The 25,176-nt window shown below is 47.5% G+C and overlaps 1 protein-coding gene and 1 long non-coding RNA gene across 2 annotated transcripts in view; one reads left to right on the forward strand and one right to left on the reverse strand.

The window, feature by feature from the left end:
- POR (cytochrome p450 oxidoreductase) overlaps positions 1-1,972 on the reverse strand; it is a 78,101-nt gene extending 76,129 nt beyond the window's left edge. Inside the window, exon 1 of the mRNA XM_066382361.1 lies at positions 1,841-1,972. The gene's annotated coding sequence lies outside the window, so the exon portion shown is untranslated. The remainder of the gene's footprint in view (positions 1-1,840) is intronic.
- Positions 1,969-24,034, forward strand: LOC136403539 (uncharacterized). Its single transcript, XR_010751147.1, has 4 exons — positions 1,969-2,307; positions 19,380-19,481; positions 21,469-21,585; positions 23,874-24,034. It is a non-coding gene; the product is annotated as an uncharacterized lncRNA (long non-coding RNA).
- Positions 24,035-25,176: the final 1,142 nt, after the last annotated feature.

A 25,176-nucleotide genomic window follows, 5' to 3' on the forward strand; every position in this document is an offset into this window, starting at 1 on the left:
CATCAGGAGGTTGAAAAAAGGTTGCTTAAGTGCTAAATTCTTATTAACTTAAAACGTTCCGTGGATTTAACAAGTAAAATGTTCTGAATATGCCAAGTAGTCTGATATCAAATAGTCCACCTCCCTAATTCAGATCCTGATTTTCAGAGGATCAACTCAGTTATTGGCAGGTCCTACAATTTCAGGTTACTCAGGCAACCGACATCTCTTGGGGCTTATATACAAACTCATACCACCCAAGGATATTCACCTGCCTGAGTCTGCTGGCTGCAGTCAATGCTGCTATGTCCAGGCGCTAAAATGTACATCCCTGGGGTTCCTTTTATCTAACCTACCTGTCCTTTTATTCAAGTGTTAGGCAAGAATTTTAGAGAGTTAAGACCATTCTGAAGTTTTCAACAACACAACTGGAAGCTAATATTCCATTTTCTAAAATGCAGCCCTGTTTTTTGGCCACTTGAGACAATGAATGATTAAGCTATCTGCCCAATGAGATAGCTTCCTACATCAGGAGAATGAAAATCATGAGAAGCTCAAGAACTGACCACTCTCTCAAAATGAAAGAGGAACACAAAGAAAAGACAGTGATCCTTTCTGGATTTTCTGCTGAGACTTTTGGAGTGTTCCGTGATCAAGCCAACTCCACAAACATTCAAAGGGATTTGTGTAGGCAGAACTTGTGAGCGGCTAATGAATCAATCAATGGTTTCTCCCCCAAACAACAGAAACTGCAGCATTACACAGTGAGGACAATGGATCCCATACGGTTATTTAACAGCTCAGATTAAAGGAATTTAACAGTTCTCAGTGTCACCCTCCCTCCAAGACTAACTTTCTTTTGATTCACACAACCTCAGTCCTGTGTGGGCAGCAGGGTGGGCTGTATCAATCACTCTCTGTGCTACTGAGGAAACAGAGCCTCAAGAAGTGAAGCGTCCTGCCAAGGTGCGAAAATTATGACCCACGACCACCCACTCCAGCCTTGTCTCCTTTGGTTGCTAGCACTATTCTCTAGCTTGGCCAAGCTCAGAAGGAAGGCTGAATTTTGGGGGTCCAACAGGAGGCAGTCACGTTCATTAAAATGGCCCCAATCTCCTCCGTATTGGTCACCAGCTTACACAATGGACTAGCTTAAGAAATAAAAAGCAAAAAGTCGAGGTCAAGTTCCCGCCGCCCAGGAGACCTCGACCTCTTACCTAATTGCTCCCACGACTAAGTAAGGGTGTCACGGCTGCCCAGCAGAGCCCGGCAAAGATCTGTCACAGCGGCCTCCAAGGCACCTGCCTGCGAGAGCCACGACCTCCAGGGGATGCCGGAGCTTCGCCGGCACGCACGCAGAGCGATCCCCAAAGAAGGCCAGGCTGGCGGGCTCCCCTGGGCCCTGGACTGAGACCACCTGATGCAGCTGGACCGGATTCGGGTGGCATTCGCACTCACAGAGCGCCTCCTACGTGAGTTACCCCACAAACTAGCCGCCTCAAGGCCCGTCGCACCGACAGGGAAACTGAGGCTTGGGAGAGGAAGTGGCTTAGCCCAAAGGAGGCGGCGCGGGTCCTGGAGCCGGAGCCCTTTTGACTCCGCGACCCGAGGGGCCCTTCGGATGAACCTCAAGCTGCCGCAGCTCGAAGGGAAGGGCCACCCGGGGAAGAGCCGAAGTAGGAGCCGTGCTTTCTGTGATAGCGTAGGGTAAAATACTGAGCGACAGGGCCCGCGAGCTCTCCCAAGCTCCAAGAGCCCAGGCGGTCGCGACGATCATAAGGCATCGGAACCCCGAGTTCTGGAACCCCGAGTCCGGGAGCCCGGACGTTACCAACCCAGTGCCAGGGCTCCCCTCACTCACCTCGAGCCGCGGAGCAGACTACCAAACCTCAGCAGGACGCTGGGCCGCACCACTGAGGTGCTACCACCGCCCGCGCCGAACACAGGGGTGGGGGCGTGGCCATCGGGAGCATGGTCCCGCCCAACAGGGCCGCGTGCGCGCTCCCGAGGTCAGGTTTTCCCCCCTGTGAATCCTTGTTCTTAGTACGGCCCGGTCGGGCCACGCCTCACTTCGTCTGGGCTGTGCTCCCGGCCTGAGAGCTAGCACGTGATTACGTGGTCGGGGGTAGTTCTTGGCTGGAGTCTTCTCCCTCTTTTCCTAGTGCAGTCCCGGGCCGGCTGTCCAGCCTCGCGTAGGTCGCTGCGGGGCCGTGGCTGTGCGCCGCGCTGTCTGATCTGCTGTCGGTTGTGGATGATATGTGTTCGCCGCTTTTTTCCCCCACGGCCCTCAGTTTTCCTGACCTGAGGCTGTATGCACAGATGGTCCAGGTACCTCCCGCCTGACCTCGGATTGGAATACTGGCCTGCTGGCGGGCGGGGGTGGGGGGATACCGGTACCAGAGGAGGAGGCAGTGGGCGCTTGAGGTTGGAAAAGTCTGGCTCTTGGTCCTGGGTAAGACTTCCCCTACTGTCTCCTATGGAGGTTCCTAAATTACAGATGTGGTGGTAAGAATGTTCAAACCTAATTTATTTGAGCCAAACAGAATATCCTAGAAGAAAGATTTCATCAGACTGAAAAAATTATAAGAAATACAGCTTGCAACTTCTTTTATGTATTTGGAATTAAGGAGGGAATGGAATGTAAGGAAGATTACATGAAGGTGGGAGAAAGCAAGGCAGCAATCTGATTACAGCAGCAATTTTCAACCATTTCCATCTCCAGGCACACGAAATACTAAAATTCTGTGGCACAACAAAAAATAGATTTTTTTACCAATCTGAAACTATATATGTAATTTTCATACACACAGACTGGTATTGTGTTGGCTGTTGTCTTTTTTTTTAATTTATTTGACTAAGTTAAAAGAGGTCAGTGCCACTGACTCATCAAGTACTGTATTTCATGTGTAAAGATTCTTGTGGCACACTGGTTGTAAATCACTGGATTATAGGATAGTGAACAAGACTAGGAATGCACAGGACATGATTTGCTCAAGGCAAAGATAGGCCTTTTACCAAAGAAGTTATGTATACTTGGGACTTGACTACCCACCATGATCCACCCAGGTAAGAATTTATGATCAGATCATTTTGTGAAGTTACTTTCCAAGGAACCTCTTTTTCACCTACATAGGGTCCTGAGGATTGGGTGATATAACTCCTGTTCCTGAAGGATTTAGCTCAGTGTGATGGTACTTTAGAAATATGTCATTACTATTATTATTATTATTTTTGTTGTTATTATTACAGGCTCTGCTGCGAATTTCTTTTGGAACAGTAGGCAACTCCATTCAGAGCTGGTTCTTTTTGTGAAAATGGAACCAACCAACTGCCAACCAAATATTGAAAATATAGTAAAGTACTATATAGAGGGAATTATTACTGTGGCCCTAGTTTCAAGCTTCCTATATCCAGAAGCCAGCCCTCCAGCAGGTGTGATGAATGCAATAACCTACAGGGTGTGGGGAACACCATGCCCAGCTAAGTGACTGAACATGTAACTCCTGCACTAGGTCTTCAAGAGAGTAGTGAGGAAATTCATCACCCAGATTTCCAATACTCTCACTTTGTCAACACTTTGTTGACGGTCTCCCTTGTGTGTCCCACTGAGGTTTCAAACTTAGAGTGTGGATCCTTGCACCCTTCTCTATGAAGCCAAAACTCCTGACTCTTGAGTTCTGTCCCTTTAATAGTAGCATCCCTGAGGCAGGATATAGGCATCTTGTTTTGCTTTGTTCCCTTTGAACCAGTAACTGAATGCTATGGATTTTATCTTCAGGACCTCCCCACCCTCTCATCTTTTCTGCAGCCCCAGCCCTAGTTCAGGCTTGCTTTTCTTGACCTTTCACCTTAATGATCTCAGCAGTTCCTGACGTGCATTCCACCTCCAGTTTCTTCTACACCCACTGTTAAGAAAACTTCCTCATATACGTGTGGTTGTGCTCACTGCTCTACCTTCCTGTCCCTTTATCCTTCCTGTCTCTTTACCCTTCCTACTCAAAACCCACTCTTAACTAGCCAGCTGGGGAGAAAAAAAAAGTCAGTGGGTACACTCCTCACACCTTACACTACTATAAATTCCTGGTGGATAAAAGATTTAAACAATTAAAGAGAGTGAGAAGAAAAATTAAAAGCCCTACAATAAACTAGGGGAGAATGTGTGTTAACTTTCTGATTTATTACACAAACCCCAGAAACCAGAAATAAGAAGACTGACTGAGATAAAAATCAAAACTTGATGTGTGACAAAGGCCTATAGGCAAAGTAAAAAATAAAAAAATATATATATATATTAGGAGGAAGCATTTGCAATTACTGTCAGAGGACTAGTTTTACTAAAAAAGATCCTCTACTAATTAATAAGAAGAAGCCTGATTATCATAAGTGGGCAAAAAGGTATGAGTCATTAATTTACAGAAGAAGAAATCCGAATGGCTCTTTACATGAAAAGCTTTTCCACTCCACACATAAAATAAATGCAAATTAAAACTTGGTTGAGATAGCATTTTTCACCTCTGACAATGACAAAAATCCAAAAATTTGATGACACACTGTTGGTGGAGCTGTGTGGAAATAGGCGCTGTCGTTTACTGTTGCTACATACGTGAATATCATTCAGCTATTAAAAAGACAAATGAAGAAGCTCATTGCTGAGACAGAACAATCTTAGATAAATTGATAAAAGAAAACTGCAAAGCGGCCTGACCTGTGGTGGCGCAGTGGATAAAGCGTCGACCTGGAAATGCTGAGGTTGCTGGTTCGAAACCCTGGGCTTGCCTGGTCAAGGCACATATGGGAGTTGATGCTTCCAGCTCCTCCTCTCTACTCTCTCTCCCTCTCTGTCTCTCTCTCTCTCCCTCTCTCTCCTCTCTAAAAATGAATAAATAAAAAAAAAGAAACTTAAAAAAAAAAAAAAGAAAACTGCAAAGCAATGAACAGCAGATGGGGGAAAGGAAGAATGTACCTACCGTGTATAAATATTTGGTTGTACTTGTGTGACCTCTCTGGAAGGAAAATAATTGGTAACACTGGTTGACTCTGGAGGAGAATTGGGGCGTGGATGGTGGAGAATGGGAAACACCACTGTGCCCTTTGTATCTTTCTTTTTCTTTTTTTTAATTTATTTATTGATTTTAGAGAAGAAAGGCGAGAGACAGAAACATTGATCTGTTCCTGTATGTGCCCTGACCTGGGATTGAACCTGCAACCTTTGCATATATCAAGACAAAGCTCTAACCAACTGAGCTATAGGCCTTTGTATCTCTAATTTTTGTGCCTTTTGAATGGTTTACTTAATCTGAGTTGAATACATAAATACTTTTTTTGATACTCAAATAATCTTGTCACTGGCAAAGAAACAGCTCTTTTACTAGCTTCCAATACCTAAATAGTGACTATATACTTCATTTTTCTTAAGTCAAATTATACATGTGTGGGGTTACAGAAAACAGTCTCCTGCCAGCACCCCTCCATTTTTTCTCATCTTCATTGCCTAGAAGGAATCACTTACTGCCTTGTTTAGCCCTTCTGTCCTTATTTCCATAGTAATAAGTGTTTTTGTGGCTGGCTGTTGTCCTACAATTTAGGTGTTATCTCTTAAGTCCTGCTAATGATGAGTTAGGTCATAGGTTGTTGTATGTCACACAGCCTGGCTCTCCTGCCCACATATTTCAACATAATTATTTATATACCTACTTTATTTCCTCTGTCATTTTTATAATTGAAGTAAGCCTGGACCTTCATTCCTTGGGTCCGTCCACTGCTGGCAGTACCATGCTATGCTATGCTATGCTATGCTATGCTATGCTATGCTATACTAGACAATGAAGCATCCTTGGCCTTCCCTTTGCACCCCTATATCTGCCTCCCAGCTTCAGCTCTCTGAACCTGCATATTTTCATTTTTGAGCTTGATAACATGTATACGCTATGTATGTATTCTTTGCTTTGTCTGTCACTTGGGCCTAAAAGTCAAGTGAGCTAGCATTGATGTTGTTCTAATATTGTTCAGGGTGTGCACAGCCAAGCCAACCATCCCTGTGACTACACATCTCTTTGTGCCGTTGTCCTCTTCCTGGAGCCTTTTTTTTTTTTCTGGCACAATTTAAAAGAAACAGATCCTCAGTCTTTCCTTGGATCTGGTATATCAAACTTTCCCTAGAGAATTCCTCCAGGGTTCTCAGACTGTCCCCTGCTCCTATCTAGATTAGCTAATGTCAGGGATCATGGCTGAATTCCTATCTGGGTTTCAGTTCTCACATCAAGTTAACAATCAAAGTTTGTGGAATGAATGAATCTCCTTAGTCTGGAGCACAAAAGCATTCGAAATCAGGCTCCAACCTGTCTTTTTTTTTATTTAATTTTTTTTGTATTTTTCTGAAGTTGGAAACGGGGAGGCAGTCAGACAGACTCCCGCATACACCCGACCGGGATCCACCCGGCATATCCACCAGGGGGCGATGCTCTGCCCATCTGGGGCGTTGCTCTGTTGCAACCAGAGCCATTCTAGCGCCTGAGGCAGAGGCCACAGAGCCATCCTCAGCACCTGGGCCAACTTTGCTCCAATGGAGCCTTGGCTGCGGGAGGGGAAGAGAGAGACAGAGAGGAAGGAGAGGGGGAGGGGTGGAGAAGCAGATGGGCGCTTCTCCTGTGTGCCCTGGCTGGGAATTGAACCCGGGACTCCTGCACACCAGGCCGATGCTCTACCACTGAGCCAACCAGCCAGGGCCTGTCTTTTTCTTTTTCAACCTGTCTTTCCAGCTTGACCTTCATAATGTTCCTCCATGAACTCTAGACTCTAGCAAAACTGGATGAATTCTCATACATGTTATGGATTTTGATTCCCAAAGCCATCAGAAATGTTTTTCTTTTCCATGTTTATGTGTCTATAACCAATTTGCCCCCACAATTATTAAGTGTTTAAACAGGGCCTACTGCCCATCAGTGGACTTGTCAAGCATGTCCCTACTTCACTCTAGCCCTGGGAGCTGACCTTCCCCAGTGATGGGTCTGGCTCCCCTGGGATACCCACCCAGCCCCTGGGGTCTTTTGCTGTCAGCTCTCAATTTGTAGTGGTATCATTTCCGACACTAATGCACACTTTCCACACTTGTACCCAGGGCAGCCCCTTTGGCCAAGGGCTCCAGCCCCAGTCTCTCAGGGATCCCATTCCAGTTAGCCTGACACTTCCCTGCTCCGACTCTGACTTCCTCTTTCATGGGCACACAGAATTTTAAAGGACATCTAAGATCATGCTATGCAACCCTGGTTATGTTAGGAACTTGCTCGAAAAAGGCCTAAAGGGGCTGACCCATCCTTTTGTAAGAAGAAAAAGAGGATCTCAGATCAGCTCGGAGAAGTTGGGTTGACGTCCCCACAGATGCAGTGGGATGTGGTTGATAAACTGATGTAAGCCTTTTTACTTCTCAGAAATGACAAATGTCACACCAGTTCTTTGGTGTGGCGTCAGAAAGGCCACTCCAAGCCCTTTGAATTAAGTATTTCCCTGGCCCTTTCCCTTGAGAGGTTTCTGTGAGAGCACAGGAGAAACGAGTTTGCAGATTTCCTGTCTCCACAGGGCTGTGATGACCCTGGTGCCTACAGGGCAGGAATGGGACAGTCACCAACGCACAGAAATAGAGCCCCCATCTGGAGATCTGCTCCTACTGCTCACCACATGTGTGGTCTTGCCCAAGTTTCTTTTTTCCTTCCCTGGATGAGAAATCAGTTTTCTTATCAGCAAAATAGGGGAAAATCCTGTCCCTGCCACTTCCACGTGTCCTGGGGCTTGTGGTAATGATCAAAGGATGAGTATGTGACAGCAGAGTTGAAGGCAGGTCAGTACCCATGTGAGCATTATTGTCAAAGAGGAGAGGAGGAAGGAGCATGAAAACATGCCTCCCTGATGTCTAAGCCCCTGAGCAGACCTCGTCTCCGACCTCGTGCCTAAGAGCACCCTGAACTTCCTGAGCTCTTTGATGAGCACTTGGTCTTGCCCCCATTCTACAAATGAGGAAACTGAGGCAGAGAAATGGAGCAGCCCATCTAATTGGTACACTCCAGTCTGTCCTTTCTCCACAGATGTGATGCTTCCCTGCCCAAACCTCTTTTATAAAGGACCCCAGACATCCTAGTTCCATTCTCATGTCAGGGACAGCTGGCTCAGTCTGCCCAAAGCCTCCTAGCTTTGGCCTCCTGTCTGATCATGAGCCAGGTCCTTATAAAACAGAGCAGTGGCAACCCTGGCTGGTTAGCTCAGCCAGTTAGAGTGTTGACCTGAAAATCAAAGGGTGTAGATTCAGTTCCTGGTCAGGGCATGTTCAGGAAGCAACCAATGAATGCAATTAAGTAGAACAACAAACAAATGCCTCTCTCTCTCTCTCTCTCTCTCTCTCTCATCAAATAATCAATATAAAAACAAAAACTAAAAAACAGCAGACATCCAGGCTACCTGGCTTTTAAGCCAGAAGTGTATCACCCTGCTGGGTGCTCCTATCAGCTGTGTGGATATGCTGTCTGTAGGTAGTGATGTGGGGATTAGATAAATTGCTCCCAGGGAACAGCTGAGAAAAAGAGAGCAGCCTGACCTGTGGTCGCCAGTTTGAAGCCCTGGGCTTGCCTGGTCAAGGCACATAGGAGGCACAAGGCAACTGGTACAAGTTGATGCTTCCTGCTCCTCCCCTCTTCTCTCTCTCTTTCATCTCTCCAAAATAAATTTAAAAATAGCTGGAGCGCTGAACGAGAAGTCACTGCAACCTGGGGGCTTCCAGAAGAGACCGGGAGAGTACAGGAGATAGTAGAGGCCTCGGAGGGCTCAAAGGGCAATCAATGAGCTACCTACATCAGAATCATCACAGGGCCTGTTAAAAATGTCAATTCCTAGGGCATTTCTACCCCCAAAAATTGGCTTAGAATCTCTGGAGGCAAGGCAGAAATTGAAATGTTAAATAAGCTTCATTATCATCCACACTGGGATATAAGAACCGCTGCTTGATTAGATTAACTTGGCCAGAACTGGGGTGGGAGTGGAGGCTGTCTGAGTCCAAACAGGAAAGCAGATAAGGAGGAAGGGGCGGCTGCCGTGAAGTGTACAGTCCAGATGATGACCACCCTGGCTCCCTAAGATGCTAGAAAAATTGCCCCAGACCAGCCTCCCAGCCTCCCTGCTACCCCCACACCTCGAGGTCCTCTAACCACAGTCAAAGTTCAACAGTTTCAAAGAGGCAGCCCTGAAATGAAAACACAAACAGCCTTTGGCAACAGCCGATCAGGTTTCCAATCTTCACTCAGCCAAGGCCCAGACAGCTGTGTGACCTTGCACAGCCCTGCGGACCCTGTAAGAAGGTTAATGTGTATGAAGTGGTCAAATATACAGTGGTTCTCAGGGAACAGGGCTCCTTCCTCTTTCCTACTCCCTATATCCTACCACCCCCTTCTCTTTGTTCTTTTCTGTGTTACACAACCAAAATTTAAATCCTTCCTGGGTTTGTGGCCAGGAGCTGGGACAGTTACAGAGCCAATGGGAGGGTATCTTTGGAAGTGGGGCTTTAAGAGCCACACCCTCTCTCCTGGCTCCCCCTCCACATTCTTATCCCCATGCTGCTAGGCTGGGACCTTTGCCTCTCCCCACAAAGCAAAAAGCCCTTATGCTCCCCAAATTGCCTAGTTGCTGCTGGCTGTTGCTATGGCAACAAGAGCCCACTGACAACCACTGTGAAAGGACCTCTGAGGAGGAGCCTGCTTGATATCCATTATTGTTTAGTTCAAACAGCATTTCCTGAGAGGATCTACTATGTGCTTGTGCTGGGTGGTCGCTTAGCAGAAATGGAAGCGAGTTAGAGTTGGTCTCTGGCCTTGAGGGGCTGGCGTCTCCTGGCCAACTCACTTTCAAGCACCTACTGATCTAACTCAGTAATTTTTTTTTCAGTTCAGTGATTCTTTTTTTTCAGTAACAGAAAGAGAGACAGGAAGAGAGAAATGAGAAGCATCAACTCATAGTTGCGGCATCTTAGTTGTTCATTAATTGCTTTCTCATATGTGCCTTGACCAGGGGGCTTCGGCCAAGCCACTGACCCCTTGCTCAAACCAGCAACCTTGGGCTTCAAGCCAGCAACCATGGGGTCATGTCTGTGATCCCACGCTCAAGCCAGTGACCGTGCATCTCAAGCGAGGTGAGCCCGCGGTCAAGCCAGCAACCTCGGGGTTTCAAACCTGGGTCCTCGGCTTCCCAGGCTGACACTCTATCCACTGTGCCACCGCCTGGTCAGGTATGTTCAATGATTCTTAAAGTGGGGTCCCCAACCCATCAGCATCATCTGGGAATTTGTCAAAATGCCAGATTTCAGGACCCTTCCCAAGTCTACTGAATCAGAAACTGTAGGGGAGGAGGATATCTTGAAATCATGTTGTTGGTGTTTTCATTGATTTTAGAGAGAAAGGAAAGGAGAGAGATATTAATTCATTGTTCCACTTATTTATGCATTCTTTGGTTGATTCTTGTATGTGCCAGAACCTGCAATCTTAGTGCATTTGGGCGACACTCCAACCAATGGAGCTACCCAGCCAGGGCCTGAAATCAGTGTTTTAACAAAAGTCCCCCAGGTGATGCTGAGGCAGGCTGACGTTTGAGAACCACAGATATAACTGAAAATCTTACACAATCCCAAAATATGGGTACTATAGTTCTCATATTATAGATGAGGAAACTAAGGCTCTGTCCTGTTCTGTGTGGAGACGAGCTGACAGTTTACAAAGCGGTTAGACTCTCAGGCCTCTCCCGTATCAGATTCTACTTCTGCAGCACCTGTGATGATGAGATAATGAGCAGATAGTCTCCCTGGGTCCCACCTGGTCACACTTCAGGCCCATGGAGCTATCTGCCACCGTATCTGGCAGGAGCTAAGTGGGACTGAGACGAGGCTTTCCCAGCTCATCCTGCACCTCTGAGAGGAGTGCCATATGCAGGGCGAACTGAGAGCCTCCCAATGGAGCAGAGTAAAGCTGGGAGTCGAGTAGCAGCCACCAGCCCCAATATGGGGACATTGAGCTGACATAATGCCCTTTAGCCAAGGCCATCCAGGCTTCCAAGCTCCTTCCTGCCCAAACCCCAATCCTGGGATCTGATTTCCTGTGTTCACTCACCTCCAGTTTAGGTTGGTCTCTTTCCAAACTTTTGCCCTCACAGACTCTCAGGGTCCTGTCTCACACAACATGTGCCTGAATACCCCCTTCCTCACATTTGGAATTGCCTCTTCAGCAATTAATAGCTTCCAGTCTCTTCTTATATATATCCTGTGACTGGGTGCTCACTGCATTTTTGGGCAGCCATCCATCTATGAAATCTCTGACTGGCTTAAGTTTCCCTTTGAGTGAGCTGACATATATATCCCTGTGTAATTTCTACCTTTTACAATATGAATTAGTCTAATACTGCTTAACAGAGATTATAGGCTTATTTTTAAAATTGTAATATGAGTGCTCGCTTCGGCAGCACATATACTAAAATTGTGATACAAAGTAAAAGTTCCTATGCCAATCGAATCGGATGACTGCCACCCACCCACCTCTGCAGATAAAGCAGGTAGAACACACCATCCCATCCCCTGGAGGACAGTAGGAGCCAGACTGGGGTGGCAGGAAGGACAGGAGGAAGTGGAGGGAGACAGCCAACTTGAAGCCTCCATCCTGCCACTTATTCCCTGAGACTCTCGCAGGCCTGGAGCAGGCTTTGCAGCAACTAATGCATTTTGTGGCCTCTTTGTTTGTTAGTTTCCTGTGAGGTCTCTTTAAAAAAAAAGAATGTAAGATTACAAACACAATTATCCAGAAGTTGTTTCATTTTATTAAATAAAGTCACAAATAGATGGTGTGTAATGACAGAAAAGTAAAAACTCAATAGTGTTTTCAGTTATAATTTTCTTACATATTACTGTTTTCAGCAAATGGGAATCCTAGAATTTAAGTGACTTGAGCTTCATGGAAATTTTGCCTCAGACCCTGGGCAAATCATCTTATTCTCTTGGCCTCAGTTTCTCATCTATAAAATGGGGGTGAACTGGCCCAATTTCTGAAGTTAGTTTAAGGATTAAATAATGTAAATGAAAGGGAAAGTATCTGCTGAAATATTACATTTCTTTCCTCCCTCCCTTCCTTCCTTCCTTCCTTCCTTCCTTCCTTCCTTCCTTCCTTCCTTCCTTCCTTCCTTCCTTCCTTCCCTCCTTCCTTCCTTCCTTCCTTCTTCTCTCTCTCTCTTTCTTTCTTTCTTTCTTTCTTTCTTTCTTTCTTTCTTTCTTTCTTTCTTTCTTTCTTTTATGAGAGAAGGGGAGATAGTGAGGCAGACTCGTGCATGCACCCTGACCAGGATCCACCCAGCTACCCCATCTAGGGCCAATGCTCCAGTACTGAGCTATTTTTAGCACCTGAGGCTGACGCACTTGGACCAACCAAGCTATCCTCAGTGCCTGGGGCCACACTCAAACCGATTGAGCCACTGCCTGTGGGAGGAGAAGAGGGAGAGCAGGGGGAGAGGGAAGGGGAGAGAAGCAGATGGTCACTTCTCCTGTGTGCCCTGACCAGGAATCAAACCCACATCCGTATGCTGGACCAACACTCTATCCATTGAGCTGCCAGCCAGGGCCTCCATTTTCTGATATTTAAAGATGAATGCTTGGTGTCTGGGTATGAGGGACACAGGTAGAATGCTCCTAAGGCGAGGGGAAGAGGGCCAGAAGGGCATCCCAGCTCAGTAGTCTGCCTGTGGGAGACCTCAGCAAAAGCTCAGAGAGACAACCAGAGAGATAGTTGGACTAACAAGGGGTCACCAATCAATTTTGCTTTTCAGGATTATTTTACATAATATTCTTTCCAAAATAGCCCTCTGTGCATTTCTGGGGGAGGAGTTTTACCCACATTTGGACTCATAGAGAATTTCACCCCAGAGGCAGCTCTCTGGGGCCTATAAGAAACTCTTTGCTTCTGGAGGGTTGTAGGGCCAATAGTCGCGGCCATCATCGCGGCCTTGCACTTGCAGGTTCCCATTCAGGCAGATGGTAAAGAAACAGTGGAGCCAAAAAATGGTGGGCTATTCCTTTACTCAAGTCTTGCACCGGCCAGCGAACAAACACACAGGGAAAAAGCACTTCCTTTTCACTCAGGGCTCCCAAAGCCACTGACACATTCTCCAATCCACAACCAGGAGAATCTTCTCCGGTTTCTCCTAGAATCCAAGGCCCCAACGGTCTCAGCGGGGCTTGCAAAAGCCCCCCACCTCTGTTCCTCATCTCCTTCTTCAAACTTTCTGCACAAACTGGCTTCTTCTTCAGCACCCTAAATCCTCTCTGCTCTCCCTCCAAAACATGGCTTCCTTCTTCTCTCCTTTTCAAAACTTTCTGGCACGAAACCTCTCCTCCAGAAAACATTAGCAAGACAATGGCTGTTCCCAAGCAGGAAGGTAATTTGCAGTTCCACAGATCACATACTTGGTGCTGCCCAGCACCATTTTTTAACACTAAAAGTGAGCAAACTCAAAAAATACAAATTGACAAACTCATTTGCCCAACAGGGGTCATGTCCCACAAAGAAGAAAACTTGATCAGGCCTCTCGCGCAGATTCATGGGGATCATAATAAGATCATTTTAATCATTTTGGCACCATTGTCTCTGCCAAGAGAAAAAAGATGATGCTGTAGCTCAGGAAATTCAAGCAGCTCTGGCCTCATTCCCTAGAACATGTTTTTCAAGAGGGGTTAGTGTTTCACAGGAGAAGGAAGGAGCCCTATAAATCCTCTTCTTGCCTGGGTTGCCCGGCTTGCACATGGCTGTCCACACTCTTGGTTTGAAGAGGGTGTCAAGGTCAGCCTCCCGCCCCTTTTAAAGTCTCCAGGGGACCACTTAACTCCTGTCCTCAGGCTTGTGCCTTGGAGTCTCCAGTTCCAGATGGCTGCTTGTCCTCACCCCAGCGGACCTAGGAGCCTCCCAGGCTACAGGTGGCCCCTCCATCCATGTCTGTAGGCCTGCTTGCAGAGAGACTCAGTCTCCCTAAGTCCTCTCAGGTCTTCTGAGCACTGGCTTTCAAACTTCATTGGGCAAAGGAATCCCCAGGCACCATGCCAGGGATCTCCATTGAGGAAACCAGAAGCCAGGAATTTATGTACATGTTCACAAGCATTTTTACCCTACAGGTAGTCTAGGAAGCACAGAGCAAGAGATATTAGGGTGGTTCTTTAGGGACTCAGGCCCACTGGAATTGTGCAGTAAGCACTGCCCTTGACAGCCCAGCCCTGTGCCTCCTTAGCTGTGTGGCCTTGGGCACTCCACTTCATTTTTTCTCAGCCAACAATGCCTGCCTGGCCTGCCTCCAGGGAAGAGGCAAAATGACCATGAAGATCTGTATCCCATAAGGCCCTGGAAAATTACCCAGAGTCACCAGGCCTTGGCTTGAGAACTCAGGGTTAGAAATCAGAAATTGCTGCAGGACAGGATGAGGGTGAGAGCAGGGGAGATGGGCAAGGGAAGAGCCAACATCTAGCCCCACCACAAACTTTAAGCAACGATGCTCAGCACAGAGGAAGCTTCAAGATCATCACATCCAACCTCTTCATTTTATAGATGAGAATGTTCTTCCAGAGAGTTTGAAACACTTGCCTAAGGTCACACAGTAAACCAGCCAATGGCATGGATGGAACTAGAGCCCTGGGTTCAGCATCCTGACTCTTCCTACCTCATCACCAGGCCTGGGTCCCACACCAGTTCCTTCCTTCCCCTATCTCTTCCCCAAGACTAAAATGGGATGAATGGCACAGCAGAGCCCTGCCAGCTACTCTACCCCCTCACTGAGGTGTGGCTATGGGCATCCCACCCCCAGCTGCCCTTAGGTCTCAGTTCCAGTTGACCTGACCAGTACAGGCAGAGTGGTCTATGCCCTTAATGCCCCAAACCAACCTTCCCTCGTATGGGCAAGGAGGGGCAGAGCAGCTGGACTTCCACCTCCTCAAGCTCAGCCTCTGGCCCCTACCTCTCCATCTTGCCCTGTTCCCATGCTGAGGAGCCACCCACCCTGGGGCTAACCAGCTGGGCAGGTCCTATGTGAGGGCCATTCTGCCTTCTTATGGCTTGAGCCCCATGGTGGCCTCTTATGGGTCAGAGAGGTGTGGTGTGAGGGATTAGATCTGTAGCTCAGGGTATCTGTACCCGAGAAATGTCCCCACTCTGAGTGCTCCTGCCAGGCACGGAAGACATCAGGCTGAGGCTGGAGCTGATTCCAGAATAGTCTCTGCCTTGGTCAAAGTCCTCACCCCTCACAAGACAGCACAGAAGCCCCAACCATCCATGCCCAGACTTCCCATGGGGCTAAGAGCAAGTCCCAAGGGAGTGAGGCCCATTTGGGACACATGACCTCTTCAACTCCCTGCAGTCCTCTCTTGGGGGGCTTAGATCCCTGCATCAGGAACTGGCCAGAATGACAGCTCCCACCTAACCGGGAACTTGAACAAGTTATGCCACCTCTAAGCCTCAGTTTCTTCATCTCTAAAATAGAAATAGTTATAATACTCACTTCATAGGATTGTCACAGGATCTCTCCTATATGTACTCAAGCACTATTTGAATGAATGACTGAATAAATAGAAAAGTGATTAGGGGTCTTTGGCGGGTGTCTGGGGTTCGAATCCCAGTCCGGGCACACAAGAGAAGTGACTGCTTCTCTACCCTTCCCCTCTTCTCTCTCTCTCTCTCTTCCTTTCCCACAGCCATGGCTCCATTGATTAGAGCGCATTGGCCCCGGGCTCTGGGGATGGCTCCATGGAGCCTTCGCCTCAGGAGCTTAAAAAAAAAATAGCTCGGTGCAAACATAGCCCCAGATGGGGGTTTCTGGGTGGATCCCAGTTGGGGCGCATATGAGAATCTGTCTGTCTCCCTCTCTCTCACTTGGAAAAGAAGAAGAAAAAAAAAGAAAGAAAAGTGACTAGGAAGGTGAGGGATCTGGAAACCAGACCAAATATACCTTAGCAACCTTATTTCCTAAACATCTCACCTTGCCTCATCCCAGAGATGCCTAAGGGCTCTCCTCTTTTCCTGCTTCCATCCATGAATGTTTCACCACTTTGCTCTTACTGTCTGCAGGGAGGTTGCAGGGAATGGGTTTCCTAACTTCTAAGAGAAAGACAGTAGAGGCCCCTTTCTGCCTCTGGATATTGTTATGTCTCATTGTGACATCTGGAACTTGTCCAGAGTCTTGTGGCCATGAGAGGAACTGGCCTGAGGACAAAGCCAATGATGAGGACTTTAGAACAGGGGATTCCTGAACCATTGATCACACCATGCCAGCCACCCACCCTGCCTCTTGACTTCTTTCTGCAAGAGTTAATGAATGTCCTTGTTTGTTAAGTCAGTCTGAATTGTGTTTTTGTTACTTGAAGCTGAATATATTTTTTTATTCCAGTGTTGTTGTTTTTTTAAACATTTTGAACATCTGAAACTTTTATTTTTTTATTTTTTACAGAGCCAGAGAGTGAGTCAGAGAGAGGGATAGACAGACAGGAACGAAGAGATGAGAAGCATCAATCATTAGTTTTTCATTGTGCATTGCAACACCTTAGTTGTTCATTGATTGCTTTCTCATATGTGCCTTGACCGTGGGCCTTCAGCAGACTGAGTAACCCCTTGCTGGAGCCAGTGATCTTGGGTTCAAGCTGGTGGGCTTTTTGCTCAAACCAGATGAGCCCGCACTCGAGCTGGCGACCTTGGGGTCTTGAACCTGGGTCCTCTGTATCCCAGTCCGATGCTCGATCTACTGCGCCACCGCCTGGTCAGGCCCAGTGTGTTTTATTTTAAAAATTACATTTAAAGTGTGACATTGATCAATAAGAGTACATAGGTTTCAGGTAAACATTTCTATAGCATTTGAAATGTTTGTTGATTATGTTGTGTACCCATCACCCAAAGTCATATCATTTTCTATACTGTGTATTTGTTCCTCTTTTTTTTTTTTTTTAAAGATTTGTTTTTTATTGGTTTTAGGGAGAGAAAGGGAGGAGGGAGTGGGAAGCATCAACTCATCAACTCATAGTAGTTACTTCTCATATATGTCTTGACCCAGCAACCCGGGGTTTTGAACTGGCAAAATCACCATTCCAGGTTAACTCTTTATTACTGCGCCACCGCAAGTCAGGCATGAGCTGAATGTATTTTACCTGATCATCTCCCCAGACCTTACCAGCATTACCCCCCATCACCAGGCAGCAGAACTCCCACTCATATGTCCAATCCTGGGCTTTGTTCTCAGGGCCCCCAGATGACCCAGGCTCTGGGCCTGCCCTGGGAAGACTCACAGTCTGAAAGGAGGAACTGGCCGCTACTTAGATGCCTACGAGCTTGTGGACAGAGGCTGAGGGTGTCTGGGGAGGGACAAACTAGCTGTCCTGGGCAGTCTGAAAGGGTTCTGGGAGTTGGTATTTGTGGATGCCTAGGAGTTTTACAGATAAAAAGAGTATGTGCCAGGCATAGCTATCAGGGTCGATGAAGATGTGTAGTTTGGTTAGAGGACATCTGATGGGGTTCGGTTAGGCCCACTGGCGAGCAGTGAGCAACATGGACATTTTGGATTAGAAAAACCTAGGTATTCAGGCGAGAAGTGATGAGGATTTCATCTGGGTTGGGGCAGTGGGGAGGAATGGGGGACCTTGTGAAAGGCATGGTAGAGGCCCAATCCTGGGCCTCAGGAACTGAGGGAGAGACTAAGAGTGAAGGAGGAGGGGAAGGGGAAGGCCAGGGTCCTGATATGTAAGTGAGGGCTGGTGGCTGTGTAAGTTTTGGAGCAGGTGACTGTGGTGCTAGATGTCTGTGAGGCAAAGACATAATGGCCACCGTGACGAGAAGGTATCTTCAGACTGAAAATGATGCAGGCATCTCCGTAGAATATAACAACACTTACTATAGGTTAATTTACTTACAGGAAGATTGGGTCAGAACAAACAGATGACCCAGAAGTTCTGCAAAGTTTATTCCCTACTAACAGAACTCTGATACAGTACTTTCTTTTAGTATAGTTTAGGTTACTAATGATTGACAAGACAAAGAATGCAGTACGAGCCAGGGGTCATACTTTCTTGGAGTCTTGTGATGGATGATTGTTTATAATTAATACTATCGCCATTTTGATATTTAGTTGGGTTATCATGCCATTCTGGCAATTTCTCACAAAAATATTTGTGGCTCATTTTTTTATGGAACCCAGACACTTATCAGGCTTTGATATGCTTGCTAAGGACAATGAATTTGGCTGATATTCAACACAGAGATAGAGTTAAATTTTTTATTTTAAGTGAGAAGAGGGGAGATAGAAAAACTCCTGCAGGCACCCCGACTAGGATCCCCCTGGCAACCCCCATCTGGGGCCGATGCTTGAATCAACTGAGCTATCCTCAGCACCTGGGGCCGACACTTGAATCAATTCCCACTGGCTGAGGGAAAGGAGGAGAGAAAGAAGGGGGAAAAGAAGCAGATTGTTGCTTCTCATGTGTGCCCTGACCAAGGATCGAACCCAGGACATCCACACGCTGGGCCAACACTCTATCCACTGAGCCAACTGGCCAGGGTAAGATGGAGTTAATTTTGTTTACATCTGTATCTACCAGATTCCAAGATGGTCCACAATGATACTGCCTCCTGGTTTTCATGCTATTGTCTAGTTTTCTCCCACACTATCTCAGGACTGGCCTATGTGATCACTACAGAATACACAGAGAAGATATGTGACTCCCAAAGCCAGCTCATAAAAAACATTGAAACTTCTACCCTAGTCCCTTAAATCACCAGCTCTGGGGAAAAGCCAGCTGGCACGTGGGAACACTTAAGTAGCTTCATGGAGAGGTCCACGTAGTAGAGGACTAAGACCTTCTGCCAACAGTCAGCGTGGCTATGCCACCGACAGTCTTATCAGTAAGCAACCGTGCGAATAGATCCTGAAGCCCCAATCAAACCTTTAGATGACTATAGCCCCAGCTGACATCTTGGCTGTAACCTGAAGAGAGGTCTAGACCCACTCAGCTAGGCTGATCCCAAAGTTCTGACCTACAAAAACTATGAGATAATAAATATGTTTTATACCCCTGTCTAGGTAGCTCAGTTGGTTGGAGCATTGTGCCTATATGCCAAGGTTGCAGGTTTGGCCCCTGGTTGGGGTGCATGCTGGAGTCAACTAATGAATGCTTGGGTGGGGTAGAACAACAGATTGATGTCTCTCTCTCTCTCTCTCTCTCTCTCTCTCTCTCTCAAATCAATCACTCAATTAAATATTTGTTATTTTAGTCTGCTAGATATGGGGGTAACTTGTTGTGATGCAGCAATAGATAACTAATACAGTTACGTAAACCTCCAAGATCTTATTCTCCTACCTGTCCTTCCTAGGGTGAAGGACAATTATTATTATCACTGTGGCCCCGGGAAGAGCATCTCCCTTCCCGGGTTAGGCTCCACCCCCCATGCCCACTGCAGAGTCCATGAACACAGGTAAGGAAATCTTGTGGAAAACTGCCCTAAGTAGATTTAGCAAATGAAAACACAGGATGTCCAGTTACATGTGAATTTCAGATAAACAACAAATAATTTTTAGTATATTATCCCAAATATTGCATGGTACATACTTCTACTGGGAAATTATTCATGATTTATATATGAAATTCAATTTAACTGGGCATCCTATATTTTACCTGGCAACCCATTTACTGAGTCTCTGGAGTCATTGCTGTTTCCACCTCCACCTGGGAGTATCCTTAGTCCTCAGAAGTCTTCTCTCAGTTAATAATGGACCCGCAAGGGGCTTGGACTCACTGCCAAACAACCTGCTAAATCCTGAGGCCCTGAAGACTAGGGCACAATCCCTGCTCTCATGGAGCTGTCAGAAGGGGGAAAGAGAGGTGCAACAAAATGAATTACAAGATTTGTAAAGTGCTGGGTATCAGGGAGGCATTCAGCTACCAGAAACAGGAAACCCGACCAACAAAGCCTTAAACAAAGGTTTTATTTCTTACAGAAAGCAGGAAGTCCAAAATATGTCTGCTGCTGTGGACTTTGGCTCAGCAGGTCAATAGTGTCGGAGCCAAGGTTTCTGTCACTTTCCTAGCTTTTCCAACCTGGTCTCAAGATGACTGCCACAGCTGCAGCCATCATATCTGTGATCAAGACTGAATAAAGAGCAGAATAGAAAGGTTTCCCAATCCTGCCGTCTGCAGTAGATTTAAGTTCATGTCTTACTGGAAAAACGGATTATAGGATTATCTTGATTGGATTAGACCAAGCCCAAAACATTGTTGGGGCTGAGAAGATTGCAGCTCCAAAAATAAAGAAAGAAAGAATAAGTTCTTTCAGTAAGGAAGAAGAGGGGAAGGGTATTGGGCAGGCCCAGCTGTGTCTGCAACGTGCTCCAACTGAGATTCGTATAAAGTGCTATGGGAGCATCAATGATGTGGTGACATGTGACATGTTCTACCTGAGGGATGGTGGTCAGGTGGCTTTTGAGCCAGGCTTCTGGGGTCATTTGGTATTTGCCAGGAGGAGAAGGGTCAAAGGAACTCCAGACAAGGAGGACAGTGTCGACAACTACATGGTGGATGGATGGAGCTATCAGTGAGGCCAGGTCATGAAGGGCCTCAATGGCCATGCTGAGAAGTTTGTGCCTTACCTTGTGCAGAACATTTTTCTTTTGTCTTACTTGGCTTCTCAGCAGCACTTGACACCTTTGACCACCCCTTCTTTCTTGCCTTCTTTAGCATACAACCTTCTGGTGTTCCCTTCCTGTCTTACCTGCTCAACTTTGCAAACTCCTACTCCACTTCCTGGCCAGCCAGGTCCTGTGTTTAAACCCCCTCTGAGCCATGTTTCTTTCTCCCATGGCACTCGCCACAGTTGGTAGCTTAATATTCATTTGTGTGGCTATTTGATTACTGTCTCTCCCTCTGCTAAGTCAGCCTGTAAGCTGATTCTGTGCACACAGCAGATCCTTCATGAAAATCTGTTGAGTGAACTGATGAATAAAGGGCGATGTGTGTGTATGGGGTGTGGGCACTGAAGAGGTGTGAGCTGGGAAGAGCTGTGGCTTGTCTCCTTTTGTTCCAGTTACTCACTTGGTTACCATAGGAGAGGGACAGAAATTGGGGGTGAGGTGCAGGCAGGTTGGACAGGGGAGACCAGACAGGATTCTGCTCCCAGGTCTTTGGCTCTGCCTGAGAGGATCCTCAGTAAGGACTTGTGGGGTCCCATGAGGCAAAAAGAGTTTTAATTTCAACTGATGTATCTCATCTCTGGGTATTCAGCTTCCTGCTTGCAAGGAGAGGATGGTAACATTCACACGCCCACCTGTTGCCTTTCCCCCCAACACTGGCCAGCTGGGGTAAAGGTGGCAGAGACAGTGGCAACGTTGTTTTTGAGTGGGCCCTCTTCCTGTGTATGTGGCTCTCTCACTGCACCTGCTGGGGGTCTATGCTCCAACCATTGACAGGAACACCCTCAGCAATGCCGCAGTTATCAGGAAAGCCCTGAACAAGGGACCTGGGACCAGAAAAGGGCAGCATTTTGCAGCTGTGCTTGCTGGAGGAGTGATCCAGACCCCGAAGAGGTAAGGTCTATTAACACCACTGTTTCCAACTCCTACCCATCCTCCCAGAGCCCTCAGGGAGGCACTGCCTGCAGAGGACGGGACTCAGGTCCAGGGTGGTGAGGGAGGAGAGGACACAGGCTGGCTCTGGAATGGGTTTTTTTGGGTTTTTTTTGTATTTTTCTGAAGCCAGAAATGGGAAGCAGTCAGACTCCCGCATGCGCCCGATCGGGATCCACCCGGCACGCCCACCAGGGGGTGATGCCCTGCCCATCTGGGGCGTCGCTCTGTTGCAACCAGAGCCATTCTAGCGCCTGAGGCAGAGGCCATAGAGCCATCCTCAGCGCCTGGGCCAACTTTGCTCCAATGGAGCCTTGGCTGCAGGAGGGGAAGAGAGACAGAGAAGAAGGAGAGGGGGAGGGGTGGAGAAGCAGATGGGCGCTTCTCCTGTGTGCCCTGGCCGGGAATCGAAACCGGGACTTCCGCACGCCAGGCCAACGCTCTACCACTGAGCCAACCAGCCAGGGCCTTGGAATGGTTTTGACAGTAGGAAAGAGAAGTCTAGCATTTGGGAGAAATGTCTGTTGTATGAATGAGGCCTGGGTAGACTCTGATCAGCCTAAATTGTGCTAGAATTCTCAGAGAGTTAATGGTCTTCTGGACTCTATAGCTCCTCAAGTTCAGCCCTCCATGGTACCCTTCCTCTGTTCACCTCACCTCAGTGACGGAGCCCCATCTCCCAAGGCAGGCTGTTTGTTTTCAGACAGGCCCCACTCTCCCACTGTGCCAGCTCACGCAGTTCCCAGAGAAGCCTGCTGAGGGGGGCAGCGTGATCTCTATCTTGCAGCTGAGTGAACTGGGCTGAGAGGCCTAAGCCACATAGGAGAGCAGGCTCCTGACGCCCGTGCTGGTACTCCCTCCCTACCAATGCTCAGCCCTCCCTAGCCAGCCCTTCCTCCCCCCATCTCCCAACAGAAAACACACACACACACACACACACACACACACACACACACACACACACACACGCCCTTCCAGCACCAAGGTCTGTCTGCAGAGGAGAGTCAACCACCAAACACTCCGGCTCCTTTTTCCAGTTTTCCCTGTCCTGTGCTGGAATCCTCCCTTTGCCTTCCACAGCTGCCTGAGGGGCCTTGTGAACCTTCCCCAGGACCTTTTAGTTTGTCTGTCTGTGTCCTCATCTAGTCACAGCTCTTGTCTACTTTAGGGAAAAGCACTGCTGCTCTCTCACTGCAAAGGAGGGGTGAGGCTGGGAGAGGCCAGTAACCCCCAACAGGGGCTCAGAAGACTGGTCACCTGGTGGGTACCAGGCCCAGAGCAGGTCTGCCTTGGACATGGCTGGTAGCATGTGGGTTCTTGACTTAGTGCAAGGAAGAATTCACAGCATGAGTCCAGGTGACTTTGAGAGTATGTTTATTAAAGCTGGGGACCGTCAAAGAAAGGAAGGGCTTAGAGTAGAAGAAACAACAGGAGAGAGCCTAGGCGGGGCTGCTGTTAGCTCACTGAAAAGTCAGAGACAAGGTGTCTTGGAGACAGGGTCAGGGGGTTAGCCTGGGAAGAGATGTCACTGCCTGCTGCTCCTCTGGCTGCAAGTCTTGTGGGGACCCTTAGAGTTTGGGAGAGAAAAGTCAAAATGCACACCTGAGAGGGAAGAGAGGTGTGTGTGGGGGATTCCAGAGAGAGAGCTCGCACTGGCATCCTTTGTCTTGAGTGTTTTTCTTTCTCTTCTGTGGGCAGGAATCTTAGGGAAGGTCTTAGGGGAGGGTTTCAGCAGAATATTCTTTAGCTTTCCAGGCATGTTCTATAATACACTAATGATTAAAATAAGCAAATAGGGGCGTTGGGATCATTTTCTGGTCAGCTTCACTGCTTTACTTTTATCTCGGGTCTGTCTGCCTCTAATCGGATTTTTTGTTATCTGTTCCCCTGAGTTCATCCATTCTTGGATTTGGCTGGCACAAAGGGCACTAACTGGGTCTCTGTATCTCCCTGACCAGGGTGATTTAAGCTGTTTACTCTCTGGTTAGGGCAGAGTAGGATAAACCGTTTGCTCTCAAGTGTCCTTGCTTAGGGAAGATAAGGCCTTGCAATTCACTAGCTTGGTGATTTTCAACCTTTTTCATCTCATGGCATACATTAAGTAATTACTAAAATTCTGCAATTCACCAAAAATATATTTTTTGCCAATCTGACAAAAAAAAATAGGTATAATTTTGGTTCATTCACACTAGACAGCCTCTGTTGTGTTGGCTATTGTCATTTATTTCTTTTTCTTTTTTTTTTTACAGCCTAAGGGAAAAGAAGACAGTGTCCTTAACTAAATAATCAGGTACTGCCTGATCTGTGGTGGCACAGTGGGATAAAGCATCGACCTGGAACACTGAGGGTGCCGGTTCGAAACCTTGGGCTTGCCCGGTCAAGGCACATATGGGAGTTGATGCTTCCTGCTCCTCCCCTTTCTCTCTCTCTCTCCCCCCCCCCTCTAAAAATCAATCAATAAATAAAAATTAAAAAAAAATAGTCAGGTACTGTATGTTTTAAAAATTCTTGCAGCATACCAGTTGAAAATCGCTGCACTAGCTGTCTGTGAGTTGTTTAAATTGCATGGCCTTGTTAAATTATCCTGTCTCAGTTTCCCTATCCCATCTGCCAAGGAGTTTTCCTAGCTTCTTACTGTCCTGCCTCAGGCTCACAAACTGTGTTCCCCCCATCATGACTCTTCATCACGCTGTGGTGAAGTGGACCCTGGCTGTACCCCAGCAGCCTGGCACAGTGGTCAGGAGCCAGAGCTTCGCTGTTCTGCCAGCTGAGTTTAACGCTCACTTAATCATACGAACTTTGGTAATTGATCTGCCTCTCTGTACCTCAGTTTCACTGTATGAATATGGTAGTGATAGTAATTCTTACTTCACAGGGTTGTTGCAATGATTAAATGAGTCACTACATTTACTCCGCAAATATTTATTGAGTGGCTGTCATGTATCAGGACAGGGAGAACAAGAACTGTTCTGGGCACTGGAATTAAGGCTCTGATCTCATGGAACTCCCATTTAGTCAAGGTGTACAGATGGCCTGAGTGCCAGAAGCCAGACATCTGGCAACATCTGGCCATTGTTTACAGCCATTGGACACTCCTTGAACCCTGCCCAAGTTCCTACGGGGTGGGGCGGGGGGACAGCTGGGGCCAAGGTGAAGTCTGGGCCTTTGCTCCATGCCTCAGCTGAGTCTCCCGTCGGTGCTTATCTGTTGGGAACAGCAGTTGGCAGGCTGCTGGGGAGAATGCAGCCAGGTCTCGTCCCTCCTCCTCTGTCACTCTGACCTAGCTCAGGACTTTGCCTTTTACAACCAGTGAAGAGGAGTAGGGCCAGGCTCCCTAAGGCTGGAGAGCTGCAATTGTTACCTAATGCCACCAGGATCCTCCCGGGGTCAGCAGTAACCTGAGCTCCACACTCTTCTCTCTTTGTCCCCCTACCCCCTTCCTGCAACCTGACTCCCAGCCAGACCTTGGTTTTCAAGAAAGCTGAACCTTTCCAGGTGCAGAAGCCACAGGGAAGGCCTGGTGCTCTTGGAAAGGAGGGTTCCAGGGCCTGC

The sequence above is a fragment of the Saccopteryx leptura genome, chromosome 4, assembly GCF_036850995.1.
Source record: "Saccopteryx leptura isolate mSacLep1 chromosome 4, mSacLep1_pri_phased_curated, whole genome shotgun sequence".
Classification (NCBI taxonomy): Eukaryota; Metazoa; Chordata; class Mammalia; order Chiroptera; family Emballonuridae; genus Saccopteryx; species Saccopteryx leptura.